At 47.0% G+C, this 15,153-nt stretch overlaps 1 pseudogene; it reads left to right on the top strand.

The window, feature by feature from the left end:
- The first annotated feature begins 1,130 nt into the window (after nucleotides 1-1,130).
- LOC146868754 (uncharacterized) lies at nucleotides 1,131-5,737 on the top strand (annotated as a pseudogene).
- Nucleotides 5,738-15,153: the final 9,416 nt, after the last annotated feature.

Genomic DNA, 15,153 nt, shown 5'->3' with positions numbered 1-15,153 from the left:
TGATTCCGACAACCTGATATCTATGCGACCAAACAGTGTTTGGTCGCATGCTCCCTTTTCTCTGTGGAAGCTTGTGTTACGGCTGTAATACACGCTCCCGTAGAGAAATGGGTGTGTGTGTGAAACGCTGCACAATGTGGCCCGCACCCCATGGTGCCTGCCACACAGTGTAGGGATTTACAGTGGGGTACCCTAGTTATCTCCTCGACCATCAACCATAGGCAGAGGAGGCAAGGGGGCCTTGCTAGGGGCCCCTAAAGTCGCTTTCCATCAGCTTTTCCATGTTGGATAGAACAGCACGGAAGGGCTGTAAGAAACTTACACTGTAAACCCGACGACGGAAACGCCCTCCACAGGGGATTACAGTGTGGTTCCGACCAGCCGGAGGACTCAGAGAGCCAGCCGGAACCACGTCAGAATGACCGGCCAATTTACGCTTCAACCGCCCACATCGTAATTCGGCGGTCGTACCGCAAACCGACCGTGACGATCAGAAAGCCTCCGCCCGTGGTCGGAAACCTTCCATTGATCGGTTGGAGGCTTTCCGACCAACATCATAATCGGCCCCTATGTGTACGTTTGTCTCTTACACCTTCACCATTTTGGAAGGAGCAGTTCCTTATAACATAAAACCCACACCTCAGTGGTCATCACACACAACATGGAAACAGTTCTCACATTAGGATTAAAACAAAGACACCCTTGTGTTAGCTGCCATCACCTTTCTCCCCGCAGGCACCCCAACCCAGGCCTACGCCACCCTCTCACCGCCCCCAGGATGATGTACACACACTAATGTGGACTATGGTTTTCTTTGCCCCATTGCTTTGGTGCTGCAATTAGAAGTATTCACAGCTGACTGTTGTAGCATGGTTTAAAAAGATTCAGCCAGGTGTCAAATGCACCATATGACAAACTCTTCCAATCACTGCCAAACCTTTAAGACTTATAGGGCTGTATAGAAATCGTTCTGTTTCACTCAGGGCAGGATTTGTGATGGGACAGTGGTAGGTGGGCCAGTCCAGTACGGGAGAGGAAAGTAAGCACCTGATATGTTTTATTTTCTTAGTATGCAACTACATTTCAAGATTGTTGGGTATTTTACAGAGCACTTTAAGGAAAAAAGCACAATGTCTGAGTATGAGCCAGGCGAAGGTGCTGCAGAGGCAACGTTCACATCGGATTGTGAGCCATATGCGGATGCAACATATAGTTCACAGGCAAACTCCTTGCAAGAGCCACCCAAGAAAAAAACAAAAAAAAGTGCTTTGAGAAGTACAGATCAGAATGGGAACTCACACACCACAACATCCAGAAGTTGTCAGAAGATGTGTACAAGGCCAGGTGCAACCTGCATAATAAAGACTTTTCCATTACCAACGGAAGAGAGAGTGATATCAAAACCCATGAGGCTGGAGCACAACGTAAGAAAACTGCCTCAGGCAGGGTGAAGATGGTACCAATTTCATCTTACCTGCAACCAAGCTTCCAGCTAGAAGTAGCCAAAGTAAGTTATTGCTTGCTTTGTCATAATGTGACATAGGTTGTATGTAATTCTTGTACACTCTTCTTGCTTTGTCATACTCTAAAACTTCCACACTGATTAGGTGAGCCATCTTGTATTTTTCTGTTACTCTCTAAATGTGCATTACACCCCAAAAAAATGAGACACTTCCGGAGTCAGAGAAAGAACTAGAGAGATGCGCACGGATTTACTCTGTTTCAAGTGATTTTTATTCTCTAACTAAATCGCTCTTGATTAATTGTTGAACACTATGGCCACTCATTCCGTGTAGCCATCGATATCACAGCAACCTTGCTCAAGATCCCCATTGGACCTCTGTGTTTATGCCCTTCATGTGTCATTTTCTGGATCAGGAGCTATTCAGCCCATCCCCTAAGGCAGAGGTCTTCAAACTTTTGGTTGCCGAGACCCCCCTGTCAACATTTTGAGGCGTAAGGACCCCCTCCTGACAAAAATTTCTAAACCTGTTGACTAAATTGTGTGGGATGAATATGTAAATGAGGTTATGTGATGCAGCGTATTTTGGGATAGCATTGCTTCATTATTTTGACATTTGTTACACACAGTAACAAAGAGGAAAGATTTCACCCAATCAGTACCCATTTATAGCCAAAATACAGCAATTATCATCAGAAAGATTTCAAGTCAACCTTTGTGAAGGGCCTTCCACTCTGCAGCAATACGTGCTGCCACATTAGAAGCTCACCTGGCCCTGACCGGGAGAAGCAGGGGTCCCTTAAAACCCTGGCGGTTTTGTGCAGAGTTAAGCAGTTTACCCATGCAGCTTTCCTCTGACCCCCTCCCTCCCACCCGTCTTTCCTCTCCTAACACCGGATCCCTCTCTCACTTTGCAGGCCATTTTCTTTCACCCCTTTTTACAACTTCTGAATTCTCCCCATTCAACCTCTCACTTCACCTTTAATCACCTCTTGCCATTCTGTCTTTTCACTGCCCTCATCTCTAACAGTCTCTCATATTTATCTCATGGCCTCTCTGGCCCTGTCACCTCCCGTGCCACTCAGCACTTCTCATTCACCTCGTCTCTCCATTCAAATTTTTGTCTATTTGTATCTTACACCTCTCCAGTCCCCCCATTCCTCTTTCACATCTCCCCTTTGTTCTAACAGAAGCCCTCACCTGTGGCTCACACTCACTTCTTGCGTGTCCACACTTCTCTTCGGCAATACACATTTCTCCTCATCCCTGACCTCTTCAATCAAATTCTCTCACTCCCTTTCTGTCCTCTCTCATCACCAACCATACGGGTCGTACCCGTATGCTCCTCTCAGCAGGTGCCACTCTGCTTATTGTTCCCTAATTCAAGAATGCATGAGTTGTCTGTCTCGCTGTTTTGATGCAGGCTGCGCAGTTATGGAACGTGCACCCTCCTTTGCTTCGCTCCACCAAAAATCTATTATCCTTTAGGAAGATATAAAAACCTTTCTCTATGCTCTGTAGGTTACCCCATTTGGCTGGTTCTCCTTCTGTGTGTTTCTCATTTGCCTTCAGGCAGTAGATGGTTATTAGCCCCAGGACATATTTTGGTAACAGTAGTGCATTACAAATGTAAATAATAATAGGCAGAAGCAGGGGAGCCACTAGACCAGAACTTCAGAGGGGGGGAGGGGGCTAACACTCCCAGTCTGGGCTAGCACTAACACTGGTCACACCCGGTGCAACAGTCTTTTTTGATGCCCCACTCCCGTTTCCTCCTTCTCCATTAATTCCTTCACTTCCACTCACCAACAATGTACCGCATCTCTCTATAGCACCTTTCTGACAAACATTTCATTTTTTATAGCACTACTCATAGTTTGCTCGCACTCATTTCTGTGATCTGCATGGTACATATTATTTGTAGCAGGCACATTAACCCTCTGCACTGTGTGGGTGACAAGAGTGCCCATGTGAGTGCACGGTGAGCGATGCAACAGTGTGAGAGTAGAGCAAGAGGAGTGACTGCAGGGTGAGTGAGGTGGCGTAGGAATTTGGGTGCGGATGCAAGTTCAGAATGGAATGAATGATTACTGATGGGCTTGTTTGAGTGAGTTGCATATTGAGTGGTAAGGGGGACAGGTGAGTGAAGTGTCACATGAGTGCAGGATGAGTAGTGTACTCGTGTGACTGCAGGGTGAGGTATAGGGTGAGCAGCACAAGTGCATTGTGAGTGCAGAGTGACCACTGTGAGTGCAAGGTGAGCGGGTGAATGGTGAGAGTGCATGGTGATCAGTGTGAGTGCATTGTGATCGCTGTGTGTGCAGGGTGAGCGTGAAAGTGAAGGGCGAGAATGAGGAATGAGTTGTCTGAATGCAGGGTGCATTCCCAGACCCATGAAGAAACTCAGCATGTTATTGACGGCGGCGTAGAGTTTAAGATCTAAGTTAAACTATTGCGGCATTAATCGAGGGTGAAGGAAATAAATAATGTGCTGATCCTGCAACAAACGTCCAGTCCTATGGTTAGGGTTGCCAGCAGATTATTTTGATGGCCCAGTCGGTACAAAAAAAGCAGTCACCTAAAGCTGTATTTTCAGCACTTATCTGTGCCTACTTCGAACAGCAAATATAAATAGAAAGCACTTTTAATTGTGTTCTAGGGCTGCCTCAATGATCGATGACTGATAATTAAAGAGAACAAAGCCAGAAAAGTCATATAAAGAATGCATACATACTTTTTTATTTCTAACTCTATTTGGTGCCAAGAGGAGATCTTTGCAGGCTCTTTAAACAAAACACGGCAGTCATTTTTCTTTTGGCAAGCCTACTTTATATTCCTTTCCATGAAATGCATTCTCACACTACAGCAGTAAATGTAAAATACAAATGTAAGAAATAGGCTGAGTGGGGACCCAGGGGGTACTGGAACCAGGGGAAAAACCTAAGCTTCTGTAACCAGTTTGCAAAGGCATGTAAATATGCAAATGGTCTTTAAAGACCTGTGAAAAAACACGGGAGTGCTGGAGATAAGACTCCAGACACTGCCCAGCTGAGCCCCCAGCAGCTCGAGTTTCACTGCAGCAGCCCGGACTGAGACACAGGACGGGGGGGAAGACGGAAGGGGGGGATGGAGCCCTTGGGCATGGGCAGAAGTGTGACTGGGAAGGCGCGACCCCCTATGCATCACTCCACGGCCCCCCTGGGGGTCGCGCCCCACAGTTTGAAGACCCCTGCCCTAAGGTTTTCCACCGCCTTCATTGCAGTGATGATTTGAGGTTGCTCAATTTCTCTGCCCTGAGGAAGACCCTTACCTAAGGAACCACTAGCCTATGCGTTACTTTTTGGGGTTGAAACGTCGACTTTTCTTCCACTTTGACTTGTACTCTTAATATTTGCCCAGATGCGGACGACAAATTACGCATTTACAGTGTCTTGCTACTGGGGAGTTTATAAGTTAGCAGCAGTGTTTACCAAATCAGGTTGCATTTACTATGTTTTTTCTCACTTTGTTTATATCAAGAGCACATTATAATTGCTTTTGGGTTAGCAGCTGACACTTTAGTTTAAATTTGCAGCTCTAAGCCCCATAATGGCCACTATTTTCTTCACCAGTGGAGACTTTCTTTGCGTGTTGCTTAAATCTATGTGTATTCTTTTTTTAATTGTAGGTGACAGCGGTAGAGGTGACTCGGGTGTACCATGCTGTAAAGCATCACATCTCCTACCACTCCCTGGATTGTGGCATCAAGCTAATGAAAGTAATGTATCCTGACTCATCCATTGTGACGAAAGCATCCTGTGGCCGCACAAAGGCATCAAGTATCACTACAAATGTGCTTGCACCTCTATCGATGCCACAAGCACATGAAGACTTAAAAGATGGATATTTTTCAGTTTGCAGTGATGCCTTAAACAAAGGAAACAATACATGTTATCCACTTTTGCTGCAACAGTTTAATTTAACTTCTGGTGTGATCTACATTTTGTGGATTTCTAGGAGAATGTAGCTGACATTGCTACAGCTATTGCACAGCAGATCACAACAAAATTAAGAGACCATGGGTTACAATTGGAGCACTTCACTGTGGAGACAAAGCAAGTGTCAACTATGGATAACATCATTCTGTATTATTTGAAGGGAGCAAAAAGAGACATTCTGCCTGCAAACTGTCCCCATATGCTACATAACTGTGCTAAACAAGCAATTAATGGACTTTCTACGGATGTGGAATCCTTTATTCTAAAAGTCTGCAGCCATTTCTCTTCTTCAGCCTAGAGAACAGCAGAGTTGAGAGAAAATCTTTCTTTTGTGGACCTAGAGTGGTAGCCTTTGTTTTGGCATGTCCCAACATGGTGGCTCACTTTGTTCCCAGCAATCAAACAACTGTTGAAGTGCTGGGCAGCACTGAAATCCTATTTCCATTCCCCTAGGCAAGAAAAAACACCCAGAGCAATGTGTGATTTTCTAGGACTTGAAATTAGGGAGGCCACAATGTCACAAAATGAAGTTTAGCTTTTCTTTGTTCACAACATTTTGGTTGTTTTCAACACATCTATCCTGCAGCTTGAGAAGGATGAGCTGAGCACCCTGGAGGTACCAGGCATCTTCAGGATATTGTGGAACAACTTAAAAGACAGAGTGGAAAATCCGTTTTTTGGTTTCCAAGTGCACAGTTATTTAATGTCCCTTGATTCCGAGTGGAGCGCAAGCATGCAGAGCGATTTTTTGAAATATTTGGAGTAATCCTTAAAGTATTTAGAGAAATGGTTTCATTTTTCAGAGAGCCATTATTTGACAGCATTAGAACCATGCTGCTTCAGAAAAAATCTCAGTTTTCAGCAGCTCTGCAAAGCTGCTGATATGGTTAACATAACCCGTCATCTGGAACTTCAGTACTTATTTAATGAGTACAGCATAATTGCTCCTGAATGATGAGCTGTGGCAGGTACCAACGTGCCATGTGCGCAGAAATGTCTGAATGTTTTGTCAAAGTCACCTTGCGATGCTCCTAACAAAAAAAAATAATGTCATATACACTTAACTTGCCAGGCAGTAACGCACCTACTGACAGGATGTTTTCTCAGTTGAAGTTCTCCTGGACTGACACATGAAATAGGTTTGATGATGAGCTTGTTAAGGCAGAATTGCACATCCCGGTGAACATGAAACATTTGCGTGCTGACTTCTACCAATTAGCTCTTAGGAACTATGAACTTCTGAAGAGTGTTAGAACTACAGATAAAACGAATATTGCTACTGTCTGTGAGTCCATGTATGAGCAATCGGAATAAGAAGTAAAAATCCTGTTACCTACACCAGTGGTCAAATTTGCTTGGTGCGCTGTACTACTTTAAAAAACTAATATAAACTTATTTTGACTTGTACTTTTGTTTGTTGTCTATTTACTTACAAATTATTACATAACCTCGTTTGTAGTGTCTCTAAAACTTGCCCTTTGTCCGGAATTTTTTTCCTGAATCTTGACCTTCCGGTCCAGAATTTTGACCCTTTGTGCTGAATTTTTACACTCACCGTCCTGAATTTACACCCATGCCAGTTGGTCATCCTAAGCATTGTGCAGGTGAATCCTAAAAATTCTTCAAATACGACAACGGCTGCCAGGTCCACCACGCAAACGGAATTTCTGCAGGGTAATGTTTAAGTGTAAACAGTTGTCTTAAATATTATTAAAGAGTTTTAAGCAACAGAATGGTAGCGTTTTGACCCCAAAGGAAGGGTGGGCCAGTTTAAATGTTCTCTCAGACTTGATTATGTATAGATAGCCGTAAACTTAACTAGTAATCTGTGGGTTCCATTTCCTTGTCCCACCCCAATGAACTTCTGCCTGGGTCTGAGGCAGGGGCATAATGTTAGCCCCCGCACTGGGGAGAGGGGGCTCCAGCACTGTGCATGGTCAGCGGCTGAGAACTCCTGACTGGTTCCGGAGCGTGTGGTGGGTGGCTCAAGCTTCGATACTCCACTGGTCCGAGGGTACTCGGTTCATGATCTCTGGTAGGGTGACCAGGCGTCCCGGAATTGCCAGGATGGTCCCAGCAGATTTAAGGAAATTTAGCTCATGTCCCGGTTTTTAGAAAACTGAAAATGGTGGGAGGTGATTTTTATATGTTTTACAAAGCAGGGATAGTTAGCAGTTGTTTCAAGAAAGCAATTTAATTACCACGCAAGCTACTGGGGTTATAAATTGCATTTTATGTAAGTTCTTACTGCCTGTTCTATAATTCTCTGCTGAGAAGCGGTCATTTTACTTAATTAGTACTTTATTCGGTTATTACAAACATCAAAGTATACATCCAAAGAAAATTTACATCAGTTAAAATAATAAATACACAGAACATACACCAAGATACTGTATAACATTTCATAGCCCCCTGGGGGCTAATACTGTAAGCAAGCAGTAATACAGAACAGATGAATCTATCTTGACCTTTCTGCAGCACTGCATTTAGATATTATAATCCTATCCCAAGACGAATCTCTATGACAATGGGAGGTTCATAATAATAAGAGAATGGGCTACTACAGGTAAAAAAAAATTCAAGGATCAAAGAGCATGCACCAACACACAGTGTTAACAGTGTTGCTTGAGTACAGCCCTCATTAGGGGTCATACCAAGGGATAAGACATTTTGGCGGGACAAATCCTTTAATACATTTGAAAGACACATTTGCACTGCTGTACTATAATGAGCCAGCGTGTTAATTAAATGTATTAATAACTGAATGAATGAATGAATGAATAATTTATTGTGTAGGTAATTAAAACCATGACAATATAACATTTGTTAACAGTGCGTAATATCAAAACAGTTAAAAAAGTGTTATAAAACAAGTTGCTTTTTCCACAACATTTTAAGACATTTCCTTGTGCAAATAGTCAGTGTGACAGTAAAAATAGACTAATACCTGAGATTTATTCCAAAGTGCTGTCGTGCTATTGTCTTATTGTTGAAACATACCCTTTTGCAATTTACTTATGGATGGTGTAAGTTGTGTGCAAAAATAAAAATTTTAAGAGAGCCGTATATAACGTTTGTATAAAACAACAGAGGGATAAGGTGCCCAGTGCTTCAAAGTCAGTACAACTAGCAATACCAGCGTTAAACACTCACTAAAGAGTATGACACAGCCCCCGTGATGAAATCACTTCAAAAGCTAAAGTGATCTGTGCTTCAATAACAGTACAAAATGAGAGCAGCAATAAATATGCATAAATGGCATACAGCAGGAGCTCCATAAGGCCCTTGTATTAAAAACTGCTTACAGAAGGATATAATAAAACATGGGTTCATAATTAGGTGTATAAAGGAAGAGAGGACCATAGATCATTACACATCACTCTTTAAAATGGCTCTTCGTTGTGCCAAACTGCCTCTAAAAATTTGCTAACAGCTAAAATGATTTTAAAAGATGTGTTGGTCTTTAAAACCCTAAGACCTACCTGATAACGAGAGACCCCCAGTTCACGACATATGGGAGTGATCCACTTGCGGCGAGAGACAGAATACTCTGGGGAGAAAAATTCTCATTGCCCTTTTTGCACATGTGACGAAATGTGGTTACCTGTTCTTAGCTCCATTTATGGGTGAATGATCTTAAAGGAAATAGTAAAACAGGCTCTTAGGAAAAGAGGAGGGTATAAAATCTAAATAATCCCCAAAAAAAGGATAAAAAGTGTAATCGAGAAACATATTGATCAGGGATCCCACAGGACTTCTATTCATGAGTTATTTGTGGATGTATGCCCAATAAGTAGCTTTCAATATATTTGTATCCATTTTATTTAATTCAGTTGGGTTGGCCCGAAATCTGAGGAGTCCTAGCTTCCCCATCCAGGGGAACACATGTTTAATCCAGGGGAGCGATCTAGCCCCTGGTAGCTTAAGAACTTCATCAAGCGAGTCCCTGTAATCAGCCAGCTCTGGTGTACTTCAGACATGGACCCAGTAGGCTAATATATTTAGTTAGGCCACATCAGTTACTCTTTTTAACCCTAGTTCAAGATACAATGGAATAAGGGGTGCACTGGATGGGAGGTAGAGTAATTTCCTGGCAAAGTTCTTTTCCGACAATGCCAGGGGCTGGACATCCACATGACCCCATATTTAAGCCCCATAAAGTTCTGCCCCTTGTGCCTTAGCGCGATATATCTCCAGGACAGGTGATACTACATGACACCGTTCTCTTTTGCGTCCTCATAATGGCATTTGACCTATGCTTGATTAACAGCCTGCTTTCAGTAATCTGGTCCATCCACTTAAAACTTTTCATGAATCGTACCACAAGGTATTCAAAATTATTTACCCTTTCAAGTGCCTTATTCTCTACCCGAATGGCTGCTTTACCTTTCTTGACTCCTTTGCCCAATACCATAAATGTGGTCTTGTTAACATTTAATTCAAGGCCCCTGGCCTTACAAAAGTCCATGAATTTGTTAACCAGGGTCTGCAGACCCATGGGTGACTTCGAGATGAGGAGGGAGTCATCAGCAAATATAAAATCGGCACCTTCCTATTGTTCAGCGTTGGGGAGTCGTTTACACAGTTTTCTAAAACTTCGACCACATCAATTAGATGCAGGGAGACCAGCGTGGGTGCAAGAACGCAGCCTTGGCGAACTCCACGTTCGATCAGGATTCGCTCCGCTAGTTCACCATTCGGACTCCAGCGGACCTGTGCAAAATTGATCTCATCAAGTTTGCTTAGGAGATGTACATAGTTACTGGGAACTCCTATATTAAGGAGGACTTGCCAAAGCTTAGCACGTGGGATGAGATCAAAAGCAAGTCCGAGATCTGTGAAAGCTACGTAGAGCTTTTGTTGTTTTAAGAGGATGGTTTTCAAATATAATAACAAAAATCTAAAAATCTGATCAATGGTGCCAACCTTTGCCCTAAAGCCAGCTTGGTATAGTGACATTATTTTATTAGCCTCCGTCCAGTCAGTCCATGTATTCAAAATGTGCCTGCTAAAAAATTTCTGCGCGTTGTCTATTAGGCTAATAGGCCTGAAGTTAGCTGTGTTGCTAGCATCTCCCATTTTAAATATAGTTGATATGGTTGTGATCTCAGCGCTGTCATTCTGTGCGCTCCCTTGAAGGAAAATCGTTGCCCTTTTTCAATATTTGTGAAATGTCCATGTTTTGGCTATAAAATTCTGATCACCCTATCTCTGGGGGCTCTCGGCAATCCCACAGCAGGAAAATCATCAGACTGGAGATGAAGACTTGCAAAACATTTTTTGTTAAATGCACCAGGCTTCTCCGTGTATGCACCCAAGGTATTGAACCACATCTCTGCAGCTGCCCGCGGCCCCCCCAAGGGGCCATCCTAAAAGGGCGGCCCTTTAGTGCCATTTGGGCACCAGCTCACCCCTCTCTAGTGGTTGGGCTCCTGTTAGGAGTCCGCTCGCCAGGGGGCCACAAGGACGTCACATCCGGAGTGCCGAGGTGCAGGAGGGTATATATGCCTCCCCCGCCCCTCCTCGCGTCCTCTGTTGCACCAGCCACACCGTCGTGAAGGGTTGTGCGATCGTCGCCATTCTTTGCCTGTCCCGGTCGTGCCACGTGCGCTGCTACGCGACATCAGTCACGGTGAGTGCACTAACCCCCCCCGTGCCCCGTCCCAGGGACAGTCCCCGGCTGGTCAGGGGCGATGGCGTGGACAGCCATGGTGGGGGGTGAGCTCTTTGTGAGCACGGCCGGCCGTCAGCGGGCAGCAAGTTTATGCCCGGGGGTTAGGGAGCATCCTCCCAGCAGTCACTTACTCTGGTTCGGATGGGGGTGGTGCGCGTTGCTCCGTGCCCCTGGTAAAGCAGAGATGGCGACGTATGACCACTGGGCAGAGGTTCGCGGGAGTGCCTCTAAGCCGAGGTGGGCCGGTGCTTGCAAGTGCTGACTATGTGTGGGGGGGTTCGGCAAGCACTGCCTAGAGACGCTTCCTCCTTGTGCAAGTGCCTTGCTGGGGGTAGTACCCAAGGATCTGGCTGGGGTGTCTCACTGTTCTGGGGGAGCTGGGGGGCCATGGGCATACTTTATGGCACTGGGCCCTGAGTACTCCAGAGCTCGCTTGCCGAGACCACGTGCACCACGATGTGCCTGCCAAGATCAGGGTGTGCGCTGGGGCGAGGCGTTGTGCCGGCGGCTAGAGCATCTCTCTCGACGGTTTTGCTTTCCAATTTGCTGGGTGAAAAGTTTAAAGCTCTGGGGCAGTCGCGGTAGGTTGGTGACGGGGCTGATTCTGAGGGCACGCCAGCCACGGCATCCGCTGTCGCACAGCGAGTGTGTGTGCAGCAGAGTGGGCAGGGGTGTCCTCAGCCTGACAGCATGTCGCCGGCTGCGCGTGTATGCCTGTGTGTGCCAGTGCGGGTTGTGCGGGCACACGGGGGCGACAGTATATTCTGGGGAGCAGCGCGCTGGCGGTCTGGGATGCCGATGTTTCCCACCAGGGCCGCGGGCCCAATGTTGGAGCTGTGTAGTTGATGCGTCCGTGAGGAGACCTCCCAGGCTCATGTCATATAATATCATGTCAAATGCAAATTAAGTTTGAGGTGTAAACCTTTGTGTCATGTAGCGGTGTGTATGGTGGCTTCTTACTACTTGCACTCGCCTGTTGGATCGCAGCTGCAAGTTAGTGGGCCAGTCGGGTTGTACCCCAGCTGCACCAGGCTGTCCCATGCAATATACACCCACGCTGGAGGGCTTGCCCCGGGTCCCTCGCCTGCTTACCCCCCAAAGTGTGATTACGGGGACCGTCTGCTCTCCTGGGCCCCTCCCGCGGCACCGCAGCAGTACCGGGACCCTCGGCGGCACTGGAACATCCGGTTGCCGAGGGAACACTGGTTAGGGACAATGCCTTAGAAGGATTGATGGAGGGCTTTGCCTAATCGGGTCGGGAGGGTATTTTCTTTGGTGCAACTCGTTACCATAGGAGCTCAGAGCGGTGGGGGGAAATGACATCGGAGCACCGTGCAGGCCATTAGGGCGGAGGCAGCACCTCGTGGGTCATCATGGCCCAGCGGTTCACATAATGGTGTCTCAATGGTGTGAGTCGGCAACCGGCTGCGTTTGGCAGCGGAAGGCAAGTTACTGCAGAGACAATGTTACTTTGGCGGTGCTTGGTCCGGCCCCAAGTGCGATTCGGGGGTGCAGCAGGGGGAGAGACTGTCACTTAGGGGGCATGCGAGTGGGTTCAGACGTGCCCGAAAGTAAAACCTGTGAGTGCGAGTTCCAGAATTGCATGCCATGTGTTCCCATTGCTCATGTCCTGCTAATGGGTATGATTATTCTTTGTATTACAGGGTCTCGGCAGTGGATAGGGCACCGTGATGCCCCTGTAGTTTGGAGTATTCAGGGTAAGCGAATGATCCAGTAACCTGGCCACCGGGTACGGGCCGTGTGAGTCCGTAGGGCCTACATGGTCCAGGGATCACAGGGCCAACTGGTCTTAAGCAGGTTGCTGAGGTAATGCAGAAGGGAGAGGGATTGACTGCCATTCTACCTCGCTTGGGGTATATGGCCCTTTGGGACAGAATGCTGGGGGGGCGTATAGGAGGCACGGTCCGTTGTGAGTGTGGAGATGTCAATGGATTGCCGTGGTGGGGCTAAGCTGGGGCTAGGGGCTGTTGGTGGTGGATGGCCACGCCTGAATGCTACCAATGAAATTCTATCTGACAGCAACAAACACACTGGGCTCTATCCTTACAAGCTGGTCGCTCAGGATAAATAAGGAAGGTTCGTGTCCGGGGACAAACAGGCACTGGTGAGGTGATAGTAATAGCATGAGGGTGCCCAAACGGCACTAATGCACCTACGGCAGGGGAGGTTTCCAGACAAAGCGTGGCGAAAACGCTGGGGCGGGGTGTCGGCGGGCCACAATGAGTCTCTGGTGCTGGGCACGAGTTGTTGCGAAGTGGGCCAAGAAATACAAGGCCCATCTTAACACATTTTTAAGCGTTTCAGAGACTCTGGACACAAGCTCTCTTTCCATGGACCAGAAGGTGCAGGAGTTTGTATTATGGGCCAAAGATCAGGGGAAGAGTCACTCGTGGGTCTGTGGTCACATGGTGGCAGTGAGCCATGACGCCAAGCTGAAGGGTGGGCAGGACCCAACCAAATCATTCTTGATCAGGGCGGCCCTCAAGGGGTGGGCCAGAGAGGAGGTTAGGGCTCCGGACACTAAGGGCCCCATTGACTTTCCCACCCTCCAGGGGATGCTAGAGGGAGTACATCAGGTCACGCACTCGCAATTTGAGGCCAGACTCTTCTCGGCAGCCTTCTGCCTAGCATTCTTTGGGGCATTCAGGATGAGTGAACTGGTGGCTAGACCAAAATCAGACTTGTCTGGCGACGCCTTAAGCAACCAGGATGTTAAACTGACGGACAAGCTGGTGATTCATATTAGGAAGTCCAAAACAGATCAGGCAGGGCGAGGGGCAGATGTAGTTCTGAAACCTTTGGGGGACCCAAGGTATTGCCCAGTGGCTAGAGTTAAGGATTATATGTCCGTGCGCCCCGTGGCACAGGGGTATATCCTGATACATGCAGACTTGGGTCCCCAGACAAAATTCCAGGTAGAACGGATCATGGGCGCTTGCCTAGCTCGCTCAGGCCTTGCTCGCCCCGATAGAAAGTACTCCAGCCACTTCTTTAGGATTGGGGCAGCCACAGAGGCATTTAAGGCAGGCATGGAGCCGGAGGGCAAAAAGAGGGTTGGGCGTAGGCAATCGCGCTGTTTGGAGTGTTACATTTGCCCTTGAAGGCACAGCATGTAAATGATAAATATTGAGTGCAGTGGTTTGTAATGATCTTGATAAAGTGTGATTTAATGGACATTAAACTGTGTATAAAAGATGGCATCCGTTTATTCACCAGGTTCCCGAGTGAGGGTGATCGGCCATTCATTTGTTGCCAGGTTGACTCAGTGGGCTGCACGCAGGAATTGGATGTGGGGTTTGCAAAAACACAGTTTGTTTGGATGGGCTTTCCTGGAATGAGATGGAGCGGCATCACTAACAGACTAGAGCAATGACTGGCTCAAGGGGGAGCCCTCCCCAACATCTTGGTGATCCATTTGGGGGGCAACGACCTTATTCCCATGGAGTGGAGGGCACTATTACAATCCATGAAGTCTGACTTGGGGGAAATCAGCAAACGCATGGGACAATGCGAGCTCTGGTGGTCTGAGATCATCCCTCGCAGAGACTGGCACGGGGCCAGGTCCAGCGAGGCAGTGGAACATTCCCACAAGAGGGTCAATGTTTCTATGCGTAAGTTCACAGACCAGAGGGGTCTGGGTTTCATCAAACACAAACTGATTCAGGCTAATTTCGAGGGATACTTTGAAAATGATGGGGTCCACTTGTCTCCGGTGGGGATGGACCTGTTCCTCCTTGACTTGCAGGAGGTCTTGGAAATGGCAGGTTGCAGGTGACAATACAGCTGTGTTGGTGGGGGGGCTCTGGCGTCGAGGGGAGCCGCCTCCAGAGCTGTGGCAGAGTTACAGGGCAATCTGGAAGCAGACGGGTACAGTAAGGGTATTAGAGAAAGAAAAAACGGCAGACCAAGGTCAAGCACATCCAGTCCGTATGTACAGTCAATTCAGAAGATGGTGCAGTCACTTCCTACACCCGCCGTCCAGGGGTGTCAATCGCAGCCAGGTTCACAAGAGGAAATGG

The sequence above is a fragment of the Triturus cristatus genome, chromosome 1_2 (genome assembly GCF_964204655.1).
Source record: "Triturus cristatus chromosome 1_2, aTriCri1.1, whole genome shotgun sequence".
Taxonomy (NCBI): Eukaryota; Metazoa; Chordata; class Amphibia; order Caudata; family Salamandridae; genus Triturus; species Triturus cristatus.
The sequence above is the reverse complement of the archived record's forward strand: the minus strand, read 5'-3'. Positions and strand labels throughout refer to the sequence as shown.